This window comes from Nothobranchius furzeri, chromosome 3 (assembly GCF_043380555.1).
Source record: "Nothobranchius furzeri strain GRZ-AD chromosome 3, NfurGRZ-RIMD1, whole genome shotgun sequence".
In the NCBI taxonomy this organism is placed as follows: Eukaryota; Metazoa; Chordata; class Actinopteri; order Cyprinodontiformes; family Nothobranchiidae; genus Nothobranchius; species Nothobranchius furzeri.
In genome coordinates this window covers 44,495,374-44,503,436 of record NC_091743.1, presented here as the reverse complement: position 1 = coordinate 44,503,436, position 8,063 = coordinate 44,495,374, and the positions used below count along the sequence as shown (strand labels likewise).

The window sequence follows — 8,063 nt, the reverse complement described above, 5'->3', positions numbered from 1 at the left end:
CTCCCGCCTGGTGCTGTAGTTTGCAACCAGCATTTAACCCGCGATTCCTTCACCAACATGAAGGAGTTTGAACTGGGTTGTTCTGCACATCCCCGGTTGAAGAGGGAGGCTGTGCCCACCGTGGCTCTTCCGCGGTTTAGATGCAGCCCACCGACTCTGCTTCCCTGCAATGGCAGGCTCCAGTCTGAGGTGAGTAAGCTAAATAAAAATTTTAACATCTTCTAAAGACAATTCCCTACCTAAGTGCAAAGTTTGAAAGACATGGTTCACTTCATTTAGCTAATATCAGCTTGCACTGCCTTCGGGCTGATTTGTCGAGTTCACAAAATGTGGAACGGGATGTAAGGTTAGAATCAGCGGCGAATCGGAACCCTGGCCGACGAAACAGTCCACATGACTATTACTGTCAGGCTCGGAGAAAATTCGGGTTGTTTTTGTGTCAGTCGGTAATTCTGCTAACAGTGGCTCTAACTAACGCAGCACCAGTTGACAGACAGCATTACAGCGTGAAATCCAGCTTTACACCACAGCGTGACCCGATTCTGTGAGGAATTCTGTTCAGGAGGTCGCATTTCAGGCTCTCCACATCATGTGTGACTGATTCTTACGTTATAATAACGATCACACACTAGGAATGTTATAAAGCGCATATATAGGACAGTTTCTTTTGTATATTATCTGACTTTATAAACTCCAACAACAATGTGCTTCTATTTTTTCTTTCAGGCTAAATCTACCCAAGACACTGGCTGTCAGACTGATTTAGTAGTCTGCAAGAATGCACTTGTCCAGGCTGATGTGAAGCAAAGGTGAATTAGTTTTTAATAATCGTCTATGTAAACATTTTATTATCACCTTGTAGTTTTAATTTGTTTTACAGATTATTGTTACACGTGATTTTATGCTCTTTTAAACATTTATAAATGTACTACTTCTTTGTTTTTACATAGCCAGCCAGAATAGAGCTCCCAGCCTCAGTGTGTCTGGTGACACAGGGACCATGACGGAAATTCATCTTCCAGAAAGTCCCAGAGCAGCGTCCACACCCCTGAAAAGACCAAGATGTGAGGTATCTGCTGTTGATTCCAGCTTCCACCTCAGTGACAGTGCAAGCTCAGTGAACTGTTCAAGGTAAAAAAAATTTAAACATTTCAGAATTTTTAAGATATTAATTATTAAATAAACGTATGTGATTGCATCATGACATCATGAAGGAGGCTACTGAGTCTGGCCCTGTGACACTTGGTAGTGACGTGTGAGCTGATTCACCTGGTAAATAACTTTTACATTAAATATCTTGTTTTTGCTATCAAAAGTAAATTAACTAATAACCTGCATTACTGCAGGACACTCAGCAAAATATGGACTCTCCACCATGAGGCAGGCACACGTTAATAACTCTATAAGAGCACATAAGGTGAGCAACACCACAGATTATTGTTATTACTATACACTGTCCTGGATTTGTTTTCTTTCTGCATCTCATCATTAGCCTGGCTGATCACCCGATAACTCCTGTCATCTGGTTATGACAGCATGAGGATGTCCTCACACACCTGTAACCTATCAGCTCATCTGGCAGAATAGAGAGAGAAGAGACAACACCACATCTCCTGTTCCTGGAAAGCCTTCAGCCATCCTTCGATGAGAACCTCCATCAGCTCTGTCTCCTGTCTGCCTACAATTATTATAATAAATATTGTGTTTGACAAGTTTTTTATGTTGCCAAATGTCTCATTTTGATTCCAGTTTTTATATTTTAATGGATATTTATAAAATATATTAATTGAATTATCACATTGTTGCGTGTTTAACTAGCTTTATTGTGATGTAATAAATTATCACCTCACTGTTAAAAGCTTGTTTTAATTTCAAGCATGTTTAAGTATTTATGGACATGAACAAAAACAGGAAAGATATAAATTGAGATTTATTTAATTAAAATAACAAATAACTGTTTAGAGGGGGAAAGAGTCATTCAAAGGCACATTGTTGTGACTTATTTGTCATTTAAGTATTTAGTTACTAAAGAAATACAGTCCTGTTGTTAGCACTGAAAATGTATTTGTGCAAGTATTTTATTTTGAAAGGAACCTTCAGGAAATGCACTCTTCTTCGCTGATTGTGTTGTACTTGACGAGAGAAAAAAGAGACGTTGAAAGGTTTGGATGTTGCTCAAGTTCTGAAATGAGCATTAAATTTTCAAGATAAAGACGCTGTCGTCCGTCATCATTTTAGAAGCCTTTATTCCACTTCAGTTTTTGGTGCTGAAAAGCCGGGAAGTGTAAGACTACACTAAATTTCAGAATTGAGTGAAGTGCTAACTGCTATTGCTAGCAGCCAAGATGACGGACCGGCTCGAGCGGATGAAGAAGAAACGTGCTACAATACGGACCTCGGTGACAAAGCTGTTATCCCGCCTGGAGAGTGAGGTGGGCAAGGAGACACCAGATAATGACAAGCTACGTGAGTTTCTGACACTTTTGAACTCCAAGGAGGAAAGTTTAATAGATTTGGATAAGGGCATAGAAGAGGAGACACCTACAGATGCACTGGAGACGGAGATTTCAAACACACAGGATTATATGGACCACCTTCTGACATGGAAGTTTCGCGCTACTGGAATAATTGAAAGGTCACGTGAGTCCACAAGAGAGCGAGTCAGTGATGCGGGTTCTGGTTAATTTGCATCACAGTCAAGACAAACTGTTAAACTTCCCAAGTTACTGATAACCCAGTACAATGGTGAAATAAGTCAGTGGCAAGAATTTTGGTCTCAGTACGAAGTAGCTATTCACAAAAATGATGGATTATGTAAAACAGACAAGTTCACATACTTGAGATCCTACCTAACTGGAGCAGCTGCACGGACTATTGCAGGACTCACCATGACAGATGACAACTATGATGATGCAATTGAATTACTCCAGAGTCGATGTGGGAGAAAGGACATTGTGATTAGGGCTCATATGTCCAAATTATTAAACCTGACACCAGTAAAGAAATCATCTGATGTGGCATCTTTGAGACACCTGTATGATGAGTGTGAGATTCAGATTCGTAGCTTGGAATCCTTGGGGGTGCACAGTGACACCTATGGCTGCCTGCTATGTCCAGTGCTGCTGCAGCTCATCCCAGAGGATATAGCCTTAGCTTACACCAGGCGATCAGGCTCCAACAGCGAATGGAAGGTTCCAAAGTTTATCGAGTTTCTGCAGAATGAGGTGCAAAGCAGAGAAAGGGCGCTACAGCTAACCAGACCTGGACATGATGTTAAGGATGCTACCCCAAAGCAGGGCGGTAAACCATTCTATGATTCTGATGTTAAACCTAGAAGGTGGAGCACCCCATCAGCTACTGCCTTGCACACAGCAAACACTGTGCCCCAGACCTGCCTATTTTGTGACAGCAGTAACCACAAGCCTGAACATTGCCCAGAACATTCAGTAAGTGCACGTAAAGAAAAGCTGAGAAAACTTTGAAGATGTTATGTGTGTTTAGGTCCAAAACACATAGCAAAGTTTTGCAGAACAAAAATTTCATGTGCTTTATGTAGACGTAGACACCATCAGTCAGTGTGTGAGCAACCTGAAGTGAAGCCTGAGGTCGACAACGGCAATAATAGTGTACATACAGATGCTGTGTTATCTTCAGTAACAAGTCCTGCGCAATCAAGGATAAAAACTCAGAACACCGTACTGCTTCAGACCGTCAAGGCATGGGCAGTGGGCCCCAAAGACCGAAAAATATCTCGCTGTCTTTTGGATGGAGGCAGCCAGCGAAGCTTCATTCACAAGGATGTTGCTAGGGCCCTTGGACTACCAGTTATCAGACAAGAGATGCTAACGCTCCATGTTTTTGGATCCACTACTCCTGTGACAGAGAAGCGCAACATTGTGAGAGTTGAGCTGGAGAACGTGTGGAACACTCAGCAAAAATTGGAGATTGAAGCAATAGAGACCCCCCAGGTATGCGCAGCTGTGATTAAAGTTCCAAGTGGACCGATTCAAGCAGAGCTGAAAAGAAGGGAGCTGCAGCTCGCAGACTGTCCACTAGAAGGTGCTAATGATGCAGAGCTGTAAGTTTTAATAGGAGCTGACTACTACTGGCAAGCTGTTTCTGGTAATGTTCAAAGAGTCACAAAGACATTAGTTGCTGTTGAAAGCATTTTTGGATGGACTCTCCAGGGTCCAGTGACGAGCTCCAGTGTAACAGATACCACTTGTATGCACATTAGCTTATCTGAAGACACTCAGATTTCAAACCAACTTCATGCATTCTGGGAAGTGGAGTCATTGGGCATAGTTAACAACACAGCAGAGAGCACAGAAAACTTAGAGGTTTTTCAAAGTTTCGAGCAGACAACAACCTTCAAAAATGGACGCTATCAAGTTGAGTTACCGTGGCGACCTGACAGAACTCAACTCTCAGACAACTTAAAGGCGGCCAAAAGACGTCTTGAAAGCCTAAAGAGAAAACTGAGAATTGATGCTGCTTTGTATACCAGTTACAACAATGTGATACAAGACTACCTGCAGCAAGGGATTTGTGAGGATCTGTCAGAGGACATATGGCCGACAGGGAACTCAGTCAAATATTACATGCCACACCATGCTGTTGTGCGAGAAGACAAGCCAACAATCAAACTCAGAGTGGTTTTTGATGCATCATCACATGAGGAAAATTCCCCATCCCTAAATGACTGTCTGTACACTGGGCCCAATTTGAACCCAAATCTGCTGGATGTGCTAATTAAATTCAGATTGCATGAGATAGCCTTTACTGCAGACATCACAAAGGCTTTTTTGCAGATATCCCTGACGGATAAAGACAAGGATGCAGTTCGATTCCTGTGGCTCCATGGACCCCCAACCAAAGACTGCGAGGATGAGGTGCGTATTCTCAGAATGAACAGAGTTGTATTTGGAGTGTCTCCTAGCCCATTCCTGCTTGCCGCCACAATCCAAAAGCATCTCAAACAATATGAAACCAAGCCGACAAAAACAGTGCAGACACTTGAGAGACTCCTTATACGTTGATGACTTTATTGCCAGTGTATCAAATGTGCAAGAAGCCCATTGTGTGACAACAGAAGCAAAAGACATTCTGTCCCAAGCCGGGATGAACTTGTGCAAGTGGGTTACAAACTCCCCTGAGCTCAGAGCCTTGTGGAAGGAGAATGGACTAGAGCATGGTGTGGAAAGTGAGTTAAGTGGAAATGTACTCAAGGTCCTAGGACTAGTCTGGAGATCTGGAACTGATGACTTTGTGTTTGATCAAAGAGGACTTATGGACATTGTAAAGGGGAAGGAAAACACAAAACGAGGTGTTTTGCAGACGTCATCTCGCATATTTGACCCCATTGGCTTTCTCACACCATTTACCATCAGAGCCAAATGCCTTTTCCAAGAGATGTGGGAAAGTGGGCTTAAATGGGATGAACAACTACCCCCTAAGTTAAAGGAGAAATGGGAACAGTGGTGTGCTGAGTTACCACTGCTCCACCTAGTGGTCATTCCTAGGTGGCATCACATTGAGCATCCAGATTCACAGAACGTAAGCTTACAGGTTTACTGCGATGCAAGTGAAAAGGCTTACAGTGCTGTGGCCTATCTGAAAGGAAAAAACAGAGAAGGAGAGACCGTGACAAGTTTTGTTGCTTCCAAGTCACGAGTTGCACCATTAAAAAAAATGACTTTGCCTCGTTTAGAACTTATGGGTGCACTTATTGGAGCCAGATTGGGACACTGTCTTCTAAAGGCATTTGATCTGGAAAGAAATCAGCTTCACATGTGGACGGACTCGATGATCACGCTTCACTGGATTCATAGCTCTGCTCAGCGGTGGAAACCATTCGTGGCCAACAGAGTGACCGAGATACAAGAGCTCACAAATCCAGAGCTGTGGTCCCATTGTATGGGCAAAACCAACCCTGCAGACCTACCGACAAGAGGTTAGCATGTCCAGAGCCTCATTAATAGTCAGCTGTGGTGGAGTGGACCTAAATCATTGCCAGCAGCCGATGAAAGAGAACAGGTGGATGAGAACTATGTGTCATCTGAGGTGAACTGTGAACTTAAAACTAAGCACCAGGTTGTAGTACAACTGACACATGCTGAGCAGGTTGAACCACTGTTTGACATTGAAAAATACAGTAGACTTAGGACAGTGTTAAGAGTAACTGCATGGGTTAAAAGATTTGTGACAAACACACGATCCAGTCAGAAACTGAAAGGAGAGTTGACCGCGGACGAGATCAGGGCTGCCGAAAGGTACTGGGTGAAGCAGACACAGGAGAGTAGCTTTAGCTCAGAAATCCACAAGTTACAGCTGAAACAGAATGTGAAGAGAGACTCTAAGATTAAGGATTTGAAACCATTTTTGGATGAAGAGGGACTGATATGTGTTGGAGGGAGACTTCAGAACTCTGATCTTAGTTTCAGAGAGCAGCACCCCTGGGTGCTACCAAGCAGTCATAAATACTCTGAGCTATTGGTTCGTTCTTGTCATGAAAGGGTGATGCATTCTGGTGTTAGAGACACTTTAATCCAAGTGAGGGAGCAATACTGGATCTTGAGAGGGAGACAGTTCGTTAAACGCATTGTTTCTGGATGTTTTATTTGCAGGAAGCTAAAGGTTAAAGCGGCGCAGCAGATTACTGCTCCTTTACCTCAGGATAGAGTAACAGAATCAGCTGCATTTGAAGTTACTGGGGTGGATTTTGCGGGACCCTTGTATGTTAAAACTAAGAGTCAACCGACAAAGGCTTACATTGTATTGTTCACTTGTGCTGTAACAAGGGCAGTACACTTGGAGTTGGTATCAGATCAGACCACTGAAAACTTCCTGTTAGCCCTAAAAAGATTTATTGCTAGAAGAGGGCTATGTAGGATTATGTATTCTGACAATGCTAAAACATTTAAAAGGGCAGATAAGTACTTGAAGGAGATGTGGCAGGTGATTAAAGGCTCAGAACTCACTAAGTTCTTTACCGAGAAAGGAATCACCTGGAAGTTCATTGCTGAGCGGGCAGCTTGGTGGGGGGGCTTCTGGGAGAGGCTTGTGAGATCTGTAAAAACATGTTTGAAAAGAGTGCTGGGGAGGACCTAATTGAACTTTGAGGAACTAACAACTGTGCTGACAGAGGTTGAAGCAGTGTTGAACTCTAGACCATTGTCTTATGTATATAATGATGTTCTAGAACCTCAGCCACTAACCCCTTCTCATTTCCTGGTTGAAAAACGACTAACTTCTCTACCACCAAAGAATCTGTCTTCCCAATCTCACACCCCCATTGTCAACAAAGAGGAGCTGGGACGACGATGGGAATACCGCCAGAGCCTTTTGAACGGCTTTTGGAAGCGCTGGCGCAGAGACTATTTGATGGACTTAAGATCAGCCCACACATCTGAGACCACAACACCCACTACAGTAAAGGTGGGAGATGTTGTTCTAATAGGAGAGGACAACACACCCAGACAGACCTGGAAAATGGGTAGAATAACAGAGGTTTTTCCAGGCAGAGATGGACTGATTCGTTCCTGTAAGGTTTGCAGTTCTACAGGTACCATTTTGAGAAGACCTGTACAGTTACTATATCCCTTAGAGGTATGTTAAGGATGGCTAACTGTTGATGAACATCTGTTCATCGGGCGGGAGTGTGTTGTGACTTATTTGTCATTTAAGTATTTAGTTACTAAAGAAATACAGTCCTTTTGTTAGCACTGAAAATGTATTTGTGCAAGTATTTTTTTTTGAAAGGAACCTTCAGGAAATGCACTCTTCTTCGCTGATTGTGTTGTACTTGACGAGAGAAAAAAGAGACGTTGAAAGGTTTGGATGTTGCTCAAGTTCTGAAATGAGCATTAAATGTTCAAGATAAAGACGCTGTCGTCCGTCATCATTTTAGAAGCCTTTATTCCACTTCACACATTCTTCTGGAAGCTCCTGATCCTGACCACACCAGCAGAGGAGACCAGCTGCAGACACCAGAGGATCACCTACGACCAAGAGAGCAGCTGGTATCAGTAAATAAATAATGAAATCAGTGCAGTTGTAGTGGG

General features: G+C 43.0%; 1 pseudogene; it reads left to right on the top strand.

Annotated features, from left to right (window-relative positions):
* The first annotated feature begins 5,121 nt into the window (after positions 1 to 5,121).
* On the top strand, positions 5,122 to 7,617 carry LOC139068945 (uncharacterized; annotated as a pseudogene).
* Positions 7,618 to 8,063: the final 446 nt, after the last annotated feature.